Source organism: Atractosteus spatula, chromosome 3, assembly GCF_055471065.1.
Source record: "Atractosteus spatula isolate fAtrSpa1 chromosome 3, fAtrSpa1.hap1, whole genome shotgun sequence".
NCBI classification, from domain to species: Eukaryota; Metazoa; Chordata; class Actinopteri; order Semionotiformes; family Lepisosteidae; genus Atractosteus; species Atractosteus spatula.
Window position 1 is genome coordinate 4,495,907 of NC_142708.1, and position 15,613 is coordinate 4,511,519.

The window sequence follows — 15,613 nt, forward strand, 5'->3', positions numbered from 1 at the left end:
ACATCTCTTGTTTGGTTGCAGTTATTTTTTAATCCATGATATGGAAGAACATCTTGACAAAGTGCATGAACAAAACAAAAAACATCAGTACCCCTGCCACCAGATTCAACCAGTGATGATCAAGCAGAAATATGTTTTGGACGATTCCAGCCTTCAGGAACACAATTCTCATTTTCTGAAAGATGAGGCTTCAGCCTGAGGTTACGCATAAAATAAAAGAATACATTCTCCTGCATCAGATCTAGTATTTCTTAATTCTTTTTTCTGTGTGGCTTTTCATTTCCAGCCCCAGGAAGGACTGGAGAAAGGCACCATTGAGTTCTTTCCTTATACATTTTGAAACACAAGATACGATTTATTTTTGTTTTGTTATTTGCTGAGGCCTATGTAAATTTAATTGACACAAATGCTGTTAGTATTTTCTTAAGTATAATTAAATAAAGCAACTACATACACAACTAAATACCTCAGAGAAAATGGAGTCTGGGAAAGAGTATTGTCTTTATGGAGAATAAAACTTTTTTATTCAGATAACTTTTGTAAAAAGGAAGTGCAGAAGAGTTAGAGGATTATAACTTAAGAGTTTTGATTTCAGGCAGTGCTGAGACACACAGGACTGTATAAATCATTCAGTAGAGTTTGTCAGTAGCTATCAATTCAGTGCCTTTCTGGGTCTACTGTTTTCAGTATCAAGAGAAATGAGGTTGGAAACAGTCAACAGCATCTGCAGAGATTTTATTTGTTTATTTCATAGCAAGAATACATTTTTCTTTATGGGCTGGTTTTTGAAGTCCTTGACAAATTATTTTCAATAAATTCCAGTTCATGATATTGTTCAATGACAAAAGTAAATCCTTCCCCAGTGTTCAACATGAAACACCAAAACATCAGTGGCTCAGGAGTAAGTTCTTCAACTATGATTAAGCATTGTACATGTACAGTATGAGATGCATACGATCTTTGTCCTGATCCCTAGGTCTCTTAAGGGTTAACATTAGGGATTCAGTTAAAAAAAGATTGCAATTAAAATTAACATTATTTTATCAGCCCTGTATTTTACCTATTCTACATAAAATCCACTGAGATATTTAATCCTAATTTAGGAGACAGGGACCCAACTTCAAAAGGGCATCATTAGGAACATGGGAATCAAAAAATGGTTTAGAACCCATTTGACTCAATCAAATCAAAACACCTAGAACTCAGTCAGAAAAAAGCATCAGATTCTAACTCTTTCACTGACAAATTTATCAGGAGGGACGATGCTGCCAAGATGAAGTGCATTAAAAAAACTGTTCCCAAATTTCAATTAACCTTTGGAAAAAGCAAGTAAGAAACTAAGGCATTTGTGAATTTAATGGATATCCACGTAATTGTTTCTTGATGCTGGCTCTGTTTAGTTATAATGGCTTTCATCTTTTCCCTCTAGCTTTATGTCTGTGCTGTGTCAAGACCATATGCATTATAGTTGCTTTTCAATTGTAATTTAGAAAACTAATCCAGGATCTCTGATGATATACAGTACATTTATGTCCTTTTGTTACTTGATTTGTTTAATATTATTTCCATATGGCTCTGAAATATATATATGGCTCTAAAAATATTTATTGAAATAAGAATATAAAAGCTTTGCAAATGAGAGGAGGGCATTTGACCATCTATATAACTATATAACACATGGTATGTAACAGAAATACAAGAATCTTATCCATTCCTTAAAGAATCAATGGTATCAGCTTCAGCACCTTGGCTGGGTTGCACAACCCTCTATGTAAAGGAGTACATCCTATTCGCAATTTTAAATGCATTTCCTCTTTCTGCTATTTGCATCTTGTTTTGCATTTCACTATTCATTCTTTACAAAGTCCATAGGGTTAACTTTGTCATTGCCTTTGAGGAATATGAATACTTGAATCTGGTCCTCTAGTAGTCTTCTCTGTTCCAGACTAAAAAGATGTATATCTTTTATCCTGTCACAACACACCATTCATTTGAGCCTGGAAATGTATGTGGTTCCTCTTGTTTCAATTGATTCCAGAGCAGCGGTATTTTTTATGTAGTGAGCTGACCAAAATTGTACACAGATCTCCAAATGAGGCCTTACTTGTGCATTCTACAATTTTAGAAAATGAAATCTGGGTGAATGTACAGTATGCATCTGGAGTCTATCCTATACAGCAGTTTAGATAGAGAAGGGAGAAATTGCTTGACCAATTACAATAAATTCAAGAGGCATTTTATGTTAGCCAGATTATTTAAACCCAATGTAGAATTGAACCAGGATATAAGTGGTTGTGGTTGCCATCCTTAATATTATGAACAGGGTCTTTTATTAGTTAGGACCTTGGTTTAACATGACTTAAGAAGCATGGCACCTACAGTATGGCCGATTACTTTACTGGGGTACTGGTTCAGTATTTTGGGATTAGAGGGAGCTCCATCTACTAGTCCACCACCACTTACAGCAACATAGTGGCATTTCATAAAGGTCTTACACCCTAGTATTGATGATTGTCAACCTTGATGAACTTCTGGGATATGTGAGATTAGGACAAACATGACAAGGAAATTAAGCAACAGCCTGACCCTAAGGCCAGAAAGGTGTGGATTCATCTTGTGTGGGTGTAGGTGGGGACACGGCTGTTGTACTGTTAAGGAAAGTCCTTCACTCAAGATTACTTCAGTAAAATGGTCAGCTGTGTAAAAGGGTACACGTGCAAGTCACTCTGTGTAAAACTATCAAGCAAATAAAGTATTAATTATAAAAGCGGAGTGTAAGAATTAAGAAAACAAGCAGTCAAAGTGCTCCCTACTCCCTGTTTTACCTCATTATTTAAGCCTGGTGCTCCCTCTATTCCTGGCTCAGCACTGGGAGATGGACGCCTGGAAGCCCTCCTACTAGCAGGTCCAGGAGAGACGCGACGGAATAGGCTTCCTCACAGTGTCCTGACCATCTGAGTCCGGGGCTCGGAGCGCCTGCCCTCGTTACCCTGTTTTTACTCCTTGTTTCTGTTCCGGATCCCATTCCGGATTTTAACCTTGTCACTCGGATGGATCCCCCGGTTCCTGGACTCTGGACTGCGCCCTGGATTTCCCCTTTCCCTACTAGTATGTCCTTGTAAAGTGGGAGGAAACCCATGCTAACACAAGAAGAACATACAAAGCCCACGCAGATAGCACCCCAGGAATTGAACTCAGGGCTCCACCATCATTCTGGCTGGTAGCTTTTGTTTCAAAGTAATTTAAGAGCATCTTGTTTTTACTTTAACTTGTTATTAACTTCTTTTAGCTTTTGAAAAAAAAATACAGAAAGTAATTGTCTTTTTACACTTTATCATATTGTTTTGGAAGTATTCATTTCTGACCATGTGTCTAAAAGTGTACTTTATTCTTATTGTTCTCCTGGACTTCCAGTACTACTGAATACTACTGAGACCACAAAAAATGTCTACAGCTACTCTAGATATAACTCACTTCTTTTCACTGCTTTGCTTATTTGCTTATTTCTGAAAATAACATTTAAACATTAATTCTATATAAAAGCATTTTTATTTGTTTGCATTGAGTACTAAAAATATGACAATGATAAATGAAAGGTGACTTGAAAAACATTCTATTTCAATTTTCCAGTTTTCAATCAGGATAGTGGAATATTAAATTACAGTGTTTTGAATGTAATGTGGTGTATTTAGGAAATACCAATTGCGATACTGTGTATCTCACACTGACAGTGATTGTTATACGTCATGTTGGAGTTTTGTAAATGTAAAGGTAAAACTCATGATGCTAATATGAAGACAAAATAAGCCTCTGTGGTCAAAAATGAAAACCGACTAAGTATATCTTGTGGTTTTCATTTGAATATTCTTGGCACAGTGTGATAGTAGTTTAATGACTAAACAAACGTAGAAGACAAATGAAGATTTACAACACTTAACAACTAAACACACAAACTATTCTTCACAAGGACAGCACTTCTGTCTTACTGTACGCTTTCTGCAATCCAAAGCTACCCTCATTCTTCCCCACTCATGATTTGTGTACAATTTTTTTTAATGGGAGAATTTAATTTTCCCTACATAGACCTGTAGGAGTGTTATGAGCAAGAACATTCTTTTCTCACCCATTTTATTAGAGCACCTATACAGATGCAGCCATTCAAAGTGCGCGTTACAGACACGTACCGCAGGTGACGTCGCTCAGTATGACGCAAGATGACGCGGGGCACCGCAGTACGTGATTGGTTGACCGACAGGGGCACTCGTGGTCCGTTGGTCTGTCGTAGAAAGACAGTAAACGTCTTTGCTGTGCCCGTTGTAGGTATTGAATTTTACCACTGAAGGGAAATCTTAGTAGCTGAGCATAAAAAGAATAGGAGCATACTGTAACGCGTGTGAAGGTCATAAACGATATTAATTTTGGAACATAAACATACAGTGTATAGCTGGTCTTGGTACTTTAAAGAAAAAAATACACACCAGTATTCCATTTCTCCCTAAACATTTTAAGCTTCGAAGTCTTTAACTAACGCGATACCGGAGTCAACAAGCATACTTTTAGAATTTGATTAAAAGGGAATATAATATGGAATCGCGTATCTAAAGAATTTAATAATGGTATTCGTGTGCTGCGACAGGGCTGTGTAGGGCTGTTTCGCCTGCCTGTTCATGTGAGCTGTCTTGTAGACGTGACTACCAGCTGACAGGTTGTGTTTTCGAATCCAGCTGGTGCTGGTCTTTTCTTTTAAGAAACATTTCTTCGAAAAAATAGAATAGCGATATTATGGACAATCAATTGACTTTTATATTTCAAAATATCGCAACATGATCGATATTTGCGATATTTTGAACATATCTTCCCTTCTGACAGCGGTGCCTGCTTCTATTGTGTGTGTGTGTGCAACAGAGTAAATTTTTAATAGCGTTTTAAGCGAATAGGTAATTAGATTGCTCGTAAACCTAATCGCTTTTTCTACATAAACACAGCATGATTACTCTCTGAAAATGCTTTTCCTTTATTTTTAAAGTAGGCTCAGATTTCAACTATAGATCGTATTATTATAAACTTTCTTGGAAAAATGTATTTTATGTAAACCATGTTTGCTATTAATTCATTTAGGGCTAAAATACGTTCATTGTCTTCCAATCGAGTCGAGTTGACATTGGAAGCCTGCCACACCCGGACTGTTAAACCAACGCATTAGCACGTCAAAGCCCATTGAGGGTATTGAGCCAGTATTGGCTTTAGTATTCCCCCCCTCTCCCCTCAATTCAATTCAATTCAAGGTGTTTTATTTGCATGACAGATGGGTACAAGCAGTGTTGGGTATGTATATTGTAACGCTTACGGCAGACAGGCACTGTGTAACAGCCGGCGCACCAGAGCAGCGCACCGAGGGAGCGTCTGCATTTATAACTTGGTTTTTAAAATTAGTCAAGCAATATGAAGCATCTTCTTTTACTTTTGAGTCCCTTAAATACATTGAACACAGCTTTCTCACCACTTAAGATTGCTCTTGATACCATCCTTACACAAAGCAGAAGGGAGATTTTAGTGCCTGAGCATAAAAAGAATAGGAGCATACTGCAACGCGTGTGAAGTCCATAAACGATATTAATTTTGGAACTTAAACGTTCAGTATATGGCTGGTCTCGGTACTTTAAAGAAAACATACACACCAGTATTCCATTTCTCCCTAAACATTTTAAGCATCGAAGTCTTTAAGTAACGCGATACCGGAGTCAACAAGCATACTTTTAGAATTTGATTAAAAGGGAATATAATATGGAATCGCGTATCTCAAGAAATTAATATGCAATAACTGAGTCAAGGGACTCAGAGGATCCAAGGCTAGACTGAGTATAATAGGCTTCGGGCTTCTATTGTGACATCTACTGTAAATTACAGAAATGTTAAAAGTAAACAAAATAAAGTAACTAAAATGTGGTCTAAAATCACCCCTTTAGACACCCCTTTTACTTCACTGGTGTCAGATATGAAAGGCAATAGTCTCCCGTTCTGTCTGCTGTGTGTTGCAGCAGAGGGACTCCCTGCCGCTGAAAGGGGCAGAGTAACTTGCATGCCCTCTAGTACAGTTTACACATGCACGACTTTAAAAGCTAGCAAGACAGGTTTCGATTCACATTAGCTGGCGAGCCTTGTTAAAAAAACGAATGATAATGTAACATGCCACTGTTCATGAACAAAGTTATACTGAGATTTCCTAAGATACGCGATTAAAAAATAAATAAATAAAAATTTGAATCTCCCGCGGAACACATTCCATAAGAATCAGTGGTTTTACAGTATATATCGCCTTTAAAGGTGGCTTCTCAAAACGCTTTACGGGATAAAAACAACCAGAACAGCAGCAACAACAATATTGTATTTCGTTGCACTTTGAAAACCAAGTAATAACTTAACTATACAGTACGTGCAAACGTTTCGTATGTTGCTGTCGTGAATGTCTGCGTACCCATAAGTATCTTATTTGCCTTGAGTCTGTCTACAGTATCTCTGTCCCACTACCCCCATCTCTCCCTCAATTCAATTCAAGGTGTTTTATTTGCATGACAGATGGGTACAATTCTTGTTGGGAATGTATACTTTGATATTTACACCCGGCGCGGCACCGAGGGAGCGTCTGCATTTATAACTTGGTTTTTAAAATTAGTCACGCAATATGAAGCATCTTCTTTTACTTCTGAGTCCCTTAAATACATTGAACACAGCTTTCTCACCATCCTTACACAAAGCAGAAACTGTCCGATGACTCACAGTACAAGTGGAAAGATTACAGATTTTAATCGTCTTTAATTTTGTCTTTAATTTTGCCTGTGGAGTGTATCTTATTAAGCTCTAAATTGCATTTTGAGCGCGGTTTTTTACTTTTTTTTAATTGCATTTTGGGCGCGGACAGCACATACAAGGGTTAATGAACTGCGCCAAGAAATTTAAAATAGTATTCTTTAGGTGTGAGGGTAGGAGTGGACCGCAGCAGGCATAATCAGCAAACCAGGAAAACAAAGAACAGGACAGGTGAGATGTGTATCCAGAAAGCGAGTGATCAGAAAAAGGAAATGGAAAACGCAGAAAAAGAAAACGCTTTACAGGATAAAAACAATAACAACAGTAGTGGCTGGGCAAACGATTTTTTTTATCGAAATACAAATTGAGATACTGTACTGTATAATGATGTGCATGAACAAAGGTATACTGCAATTTTCCTTAGATACGCGATTAATGCTTCGTAGGAGGAGGCGGTCTTTTCCTCTTGTCTAACAGTTTGTCCACAAACAAAACATTCCTGTTAGACAAAAGGAATTGAAAAAAACCAATTTTGTCAATGAAAACCGGTGTGTGTGTCTCTCCCTGCTGGATGTTCCTCTCACAAACTGCTGAATGAATAAAATAATTTTATTGAAAATGCGTTTGCGATTGTCTGGTATTTAATCTGGTCCCTTTTAACTGTTTTTCGATCTACTGTATTGCTTTGAGATGCCACTTTTAAAGGCGATATGTAAAATAAAGTTTTTTTTATTATTGTTATAGAGAAACATGATCAGATTTTCCCTGGTTCAGAAAAAAGATCTAAAGTGCTACACATAACTTTCTTAATTCGATGTATTTAAAGCAGTGAACTACTGTAGGTGTCACATAACATTCAGAAATACAATCACGTATTTGACAAATAAAAACGATTATAATCTAATCCTTCCACGTTTGATCCCAAAATCCCAAGAAATATAAATCTTGACGGGTAGAAAGCTATGCTGAAAGTTTATTAAGATGCTTAGAAGACAAAGATACTGTATCAATTTATGTTGCATTAGCCTGATTATGATTAAAAAACACATATAATTAAACACGCGTTTGCGATTTAAATCAGAACACGATTTAAATCAATATCGATTCCATATTATATTAGCAGAAAAGCTTAAAACTACCACTTTTTCACACGCTATTTCACATGCTAGTTAAATACTTCGATGCTTAAAATCGTTAGGGAGAAATGGAATACCGGTGTGTATTTTTCCTTTAAAGTGCCGAATCCTGGAATCTGACTGGCTGACACCCCTCTGAAGTGGTTCCATAAAATCTGGTATACGGAAAAGAAAGCGTTGATAAATACAAGTGTCTTTTAATACACTCTTTGCTGTGCTCTTGAGGCATGACTTTTTGCATGACTCCAAGGCATGACTTTTTTATGTATAAACATCAGTATTTACTGCTATTAATTACTGTACGATTTATAGTTGAAATCTGAGCCTAGATATAAAGTTAGATATAAAGTTAAAATCTTGACAAAGCAATGTAGGAAATACAGAGAAAATAAATTCTTTCTGACATCTAAAATCAGTTTCGATCAAGGTCTCTAAAACGAACAAGAAAAAGAAGATTTTCGGAGGGCAATTACGCTGTGTTTATATAGAATAAGTGATTTATGAGCAATCTAATTTCTTGTTCGTTTAAAACAGTGAAATGTCAGCTGTAAAAGATCGCACCAGAAACAGCACTCACTCTGCCTGTCATAGACGTTCAGGAAAGGCTGAATGAAGTCATGTCAAGTACAATAATTCGGAGAACAATAATACCAGTTGTAGGACAGTATATAAGGAGGATAAGGATTTTGAAGTTGACTCGAAATCTGATAGGTAACCAGTGCAAGGACTTGAAAACAGGTGTAATGCATCCCTGATAGGATTCTTGCTGTCATATTCTGAACATATTGAAGATTGCTCAGTGTGGATTTAATTTCCCCAGTGAACAGGATGTGCATTTATTAATTCTAGAAAAAAAGCCTTTCTTGATTTCTCTAGTTCTTAGTTTCTCTAGTTCCCTTTAAAATAAACTATTATTCCACAATGCAGAGTATTACATGGCCAGTATTTACACATGATATTTGTGATTTAAAGAAATTAACACAAGCAGCTTTTGGAGATTTAAGTGTTGGCTGAGTTATTGCAGGATAAAAGACTAGAGATGTTGGCAAGAAGAAGATAGTTTGGGGAAAGCTGAGGAATACACTTATAACAAGAACACTTCCTAATGGGGTTAGGCATACTTTTGATGAAGATGATGAAGTTAACAGACTATATGTTTACATAGATACTGAAATAAGGATTGTATTTTAGATTATGTGTAGTTGCTGGCATTGAACTGTGTGTTGGATGCACATGAATTGAAGGAATGGGCAAACATAGCTGATGCGGATCCACAGAGCCAGCATATTAAGATGTTTATAATTAGAGGCAATTTGTTTAAATAACTAGGTATGGATACTGATGTGCAAGAGAGGTGGAAAGGCTGTTTCCTTAAGCCAGCAGTAAAAAATATTTTATTCTCAGTGAGATGCTGCCATTTCATAGTGGGTTTCTAACACTGTGTATAGTTCCATCCACACAGTGCCTTTACTTCCATTTCTAATCTCTTTATCCAGTACAGAGGATTTGGAGCCTATCCCAGTAAGCAACGGACACAAGGCAGAATACACCCTGGACATAGCGCCAGTCCATCACAGGACAGACAGACACAAACACACACAGACCAGGGCCAGGTTTCCCATAAACTAATTAACTTACCAGTATGTTTTGGAGTGCGAGAGGGAGTCATATCACACATATGGAGAAAAACCATGTAACCCAGAGAGAACATGTAAACCCCACACACACAGGATGGCAGGAATTGAACCTAGGACCCCAGTGCTGCAAGATAGCAATGCTAACCACTTTGCCACCATTATAAATGGATGGATATCTTAGTTATCTTTCTAGTTCACAGGTTTGCATGCATAATTTAATTTTGAAAGCCACTGAGACATCAGGTACTACTGTTGTATTTATGAAAAAGAAACAAAACAAAAAACATACTAACAACTGTGCCATCCTACGCCTTAGCTAATACATTTTATTATTCATAAACAGTTAACATTGTTAGCAAAATATTTTGAATTATATTTAACCCTATTTTTTCTTTAGTTTTGTATTTAACTTATTATATGATAGTCAGACTTAATGTATATTTGAACAATGAAAATATATTTTTACAAGATTTTACATTAAGCACTTAAAATTAATATGGTTAATAATAGTAAACTGTAACATGCTGTAACAAGATCGGTTAAACAGCGAAGAAAATGCTTTCAGAGAAAATGTTTCAGGTGTGAAGAACATAGATCTCCAATGCAATTTCAACCAAACCTGTTCCCACACACCCTGCCCCCACTACCATTAGAATATACACAAAGCACTCAAATCTTTCGAGCTAATGATCAGGTGACCCGAGAGAGAGCGAGAGAAACACCAAGGGGTATCACCAAGGGTATTAATAATACGATCTATAGTTGAAATCTGAGCCTAAATAAAAAGAAAAAGCAAGTGATTAGGTTTATGAGCAATCTAATTACTTATTCGTTTAAAACGCTATATAAAATAAAGTTTATTATTAATTTGCTGCACAGAGCGGTGAATATTGTTATGCATAAGACAAAGATAACGATCCTGATCAGTTTAGAAATCTGTGTACGCTGTAAGGTTTTTACTTCTTAAACTTTTAAAGTACACGTTTTGAATAGAAAGAAATCCTCTTCCTGTTACAGTATGTATAGCAAACTAGCACGTCTTTTTTCTCCAATCAGAGGGGTGTCAGATGGTGTCAGCCAATCACCATTCTGCGTTGGGTAGCAACGGGTGACTGTTCTCAGGCGGAAGATGTAAACAGCTTAATGTTCGTGTTAAATAATTTTTTAAAATTCAATTAAACGGGCACAATTAAGACATTAAATATACATATACATACTGTATACAGTACAGTTTGCATACGGTAATATGTTACGCGATTAAAAAATAAATAAATAAAACTGGAAGGTTCAGCACCAGCTGGATTCGAGCACACACCCTGCCCGTTGGCAGGCACGCACCTAGACCAGTCGGCTACAGTCAGCTCGCATGAGCAGGCAGGCGAAACAGCCCTACACAGCCCTGCCGCAGTACATGGATATAATCATACCGTTATTAAATTCTTGAGATACGCGATTCCATATTATATTCCCTTTTAATCAAATTCTAAAAGTATGCTTGTTGACTCCGGTATCACGTTAGTTAAAGACTTCGAAGCTTACAATGTTTAGGGAGAAATGGAATACCGGTGTGTATTTTTCCTTGTGATATTTTAAGCTCTAGTTGAATGATAGGTGTCGCATTTTAAATCATTTTCGTAGTTAGAAATTATGAAACGCCCTGTTAAAAGCAAGGAAGTTTTTATGCCCGTTGAAGTAAAACAAAATGCCTGACAAAGTATGGCTTGGACAGATTCCAAGTGCTTGTACAAATGTGCTAAAGAAATTATACTTTGAGTATACAGCTTGTCCAAAGTCATCCATTATTAATACTATTAGTAATATCTCCGGTAAAGGCTTTGATGCATAAATATTTCTGATAAAGGTAGGTTGTGTACTTTTGTCCAACTGAGCAATCTTGCTTTCATAAAATATACCAACATTTTAATGACTGAAGATTAACATGCTGTAATACACTGTTCAAAATTAAAGGCTCAAATGCTGTACATGAGAGGTTAAGCTCCCCCTGGCGGTTTTACAAGGTGACGCCGGATAGTTTCCGGCAGAGCGTCAAATGACGCGCGATTAACACGTCACACTGCGTGACACTGCGAGATGCCGCGCCACGCCCACCGGGGTATGCCGCAAAATAACGCACGCATTTTGAATGGCTGCATCTGTATGAGTAAATGCTTGTATAGATCTTGTCGTTTCAAACACTCAAGACAGAGAAAAGCAAACAGAGGTAAGAGAACCATTAGGGAACCATGCTCTTAATATGGTAACTATGAAGTTTACTTTGAAAACATACAGACTGAGTCCAAAGCTGTAGGAAGGAACAGAGAAGGAATGAGACAGAATTAATGAGAAGCAGAAAAGTGGAATGGGAAAAGATATTGAATCAGAGGAGAATGATTGGCAACGGTTTAAGCAGATTTAGCTTGAAGGAGAGAACAGATTTATTCCAAGAGTAAAGTAATCAAAAGCTAAAAAAACAATCACAATTTGGATAAATATAAGGGGGAAAATGGTCATTTTTAAGATGACCGAAAAAAACAGTGACTCGTTTAAAGAAAAATCAGTATAATAAAATGAAGCACAGGTTAAAAATAATATTAGAAAGGCCAAGAATGGAGGCTAAAATAAAGTTCTTTCAGTATTACAACAGCAAAAGAACTGTCAAGTATGGTGTGAAATGTATCCAGGACAATAATGGGAAACGTATGTTACTTGTAAAGTATGGAAACTAATTAGAACTGAACTAGACAATCAACTGTATGGTAATAACCAAAAAAACAAAAAAAGTTAACATAGAAAAAGGAAACTGGCTGGATTTTTTTTTAACACAAACGAACAGTAATGTGCAGGGCATACTCTACAGTGCTTTTAGATTTTCAGAAGGTTTCTGATTCAGTTCCCAGTAAAAGATTAACTCTCAAATTGCATGCGATAGGAATTCAGGAAATTGTGTATATTACATTTGAGAAATGGTTCATAGGATGCAGATAAAGAAAGCAAATTCATTTATCAAAATCCTTTTGAATTTCAAGACTGGGAAAAATGTGTCAAAAGACTTGAAAAGTAGACAAGTGCAGTGTTTAACAAGCAGGCAGCAAAAGCAACCTAGAAATGCAAACTGAATTTCAAGAGTGGAGAAACAATAAGACCAACAAAATGTTACTGTATAAGGCTTAGTTATGTTGTTTAGTTTCATTTTATGATGTTTAGTTAAAAGCATTGAACTGAAAGCAAGTAATGTCATGTTCACATTGTACAACTGGGCGAACACTAGGTAATGGACTGTGATACTGGTGGTGGCCACCAAGCCAACAAGCCAAGATTTACAGACAATGGAGGACTGGACCGAGGTCACTGCTACTTTTCAGCACTTAACTGGACCAGCTCTGGCCTTTTGTAATCTCATAAAAAACGTACTGTACATATAATTTCTGAGAGGGATAAAACTGACTTTCATCCTGAATCTTTCCCAAAGAAGCTTGTACAATGCACTAAAAAAAATGTGTTAAAGAAGCACTTTATATCCTAGTGGAGGGAGTTCTTCTAAAAGTGCATGTTTACCCAAACAGATATTTTCCAACTAGAGTTATCCAGTATATTCAGTGGAAAAAAAATACCTCCCAGGTTTGGTGTTCCTACATATGTAAATTCCCTTGCCAGCGAAGACACACATACAGTACTTCTCCTTCCTCTCCATCTTGTGCCACCTGTAAAGTAATTTCTTCAGACTCAGTTTTATCATGTCCCTTTCTTAATAATTGTGCTGTCACCATCTGACCAAGCAAATGACCATCTGGATATTTTCTATTGTGTCCCTACAAGTGATTGTTTGGACTGTGGCAATTTTCGTCTCCAAGTACAGTAGATGTATTATAAAACTGGTAAGTATTTAGAATTTTGAATATTAAAAATATATTCATTTAAAAATATTGCTGTTCTGGAAACAGTCCAAAGATGAGGAATCAGCTGCATTATGGAGTCTTAAAGGAATTTATGTCCAACATTTACTAAAAGAAATGAACGTTTTGGGGCTTGAATAGAGATGACAACAAGAAAACCTAATCCGAGTATTCAGAACCCTCAGTATTATCAACAAGTTCACCCAGTGACCCAAAGTTCACTTTAAACCACTGGAGTCAACTCAATAGACAAAAACCAGAGGTTACAAGTGGAAACTATGTGAAAGTGTGTTCGAATCTGAGAACAGAAAGCACATCTTTACATAAAGAATGGTGAGATTGGGGACAAGCTGCCCAGCCATGCAGTTGGAGTTGATATCATAACTTCTTTCAAGAACTGGGTGGATAACATTCTCAGATAAGGTAGTTAAAAATGACCAAATAGCCCAAACCGCCTGTATGAGCCCATTACAGTACATTTGTAATCATTCTGTCACGGTCGCAAACCCCTCCTCTTAAGGGTGCTCCAGCCCTTCCTCGTGTGCCTCTTTCCCCACACCTGTTCCTTGTTTCCACCCTCTTTCACTTCGCCTTTATAAACCAGGCGCTCATTTCACTCGAGGCTCTGCATCTGATTTCCAAATCATGCGAGCCCGGGACCTGGTTGCGCCTGGCTCCGTTATATTTTTAGCTTCCTGCTCCTGCTCCTGTTCCTGTTCCCCCCGCCGGTCCCAACCCGCCAACCTGTATTTAATCCCTGGTTTTTGGATGGATTACACGGCCATGGCCCTTTGCTTTCGTTTTGGATTTCCCCTTTGGATTTGTACTGGACTGTTCGCCTCGGCCACACCTCCCCCGTGCACCAGCGCACTTTGGGCACGCCCCCCTGTTTTCATCCCCATATTCCTGCATGACTTTTTCCCCAGTGTTTTCTCACTATTTCTGATTGTGTCGTTCGCATAGGGTCCGGAAAGAACTGTTCGTTACACATTCTTTAGCAAAAATCAAATTGTTTGACTTGATCAAATGAAGAAAAAAGCTCAAGCTGTCATACTGTAAGAAAAATGTGTGTATTACTGGACTTTTAAGGCTTTACTTGCCTTTTACAATAGTGTAGGTCATCAGAAAAACCAGGATTAATTTTACTTTGTATTCGTTTTTAAATGTTGTACTTATAAAAAATGAAGATCATGTTATCAACAGACCTTTAAGTGACAATTTTATTAAGAACTCAGTGCTTTTACTACAAATATCCCGATATCGCAAATTTAAGTGCTTCTGAAAACATCCACAGACTTCTGCCCCTGCTGTGACTGGATGCTCGACTGTGCTCAGTTGCATATATTTCAAATTTATTTCTCATTATTTTATGCAATTTATCCATTGAAATGGTTAGATCTTTTTAGGATGGTTATGTCAGTAGCAATGTGTCTTTTAGAAGAGAAAAAAAGTACAATTTCAGAGATAAAAATAATATCAATCTTATTTCCTTGATGGATGATATCTATAATGTAGCACTAAAGACATTTCTGTCATATTCAACAAAAAATATGTCATTATCATATTGCAACACAAATAAGTCTGTTGAATGAGCTGAACTATTGATACAAAGAATCAGTACATTATCATTTTCAGTGAGAGAGATCTATCTACCACATGTTGTCTTACAGCACATGCATGTATAGTTTTAGAAGAAAAAAGTTAAAGGATTGTGGATATTAAAGACCTTTGGCAGCATTTTGATTTTAATGATCATTCATCACTTATTCTGATACATACTCAAGAGACTTTGACTGCAGCATTAGCACAAAATTACCTCATTAGTGTGAGAATTGATTGGGTAGAGGTGATGAGGTGATTTAACCTACTGAAATCTGGAAAAATTAAAAAAGAAAACCACAGAAAGAAACTAATATTCGCTGTTTATCAAGGAAAAAATGCCTTTTAGCCATCACTGTGTTGGAGCAACATCTCAAGTGCTCTTTATGAATGAAGGTTTTGTGTCAACCTCCCTGATGGATGTAAGTGATTGTGGGACAGACATGTGGAATAATAAACTAATGTTTGTGCACAACAAACCAATTGATGGAGAGGTCCAAGTGTGATGGACTGGACAGGATTAAGGGCTTCCTGACCGCAT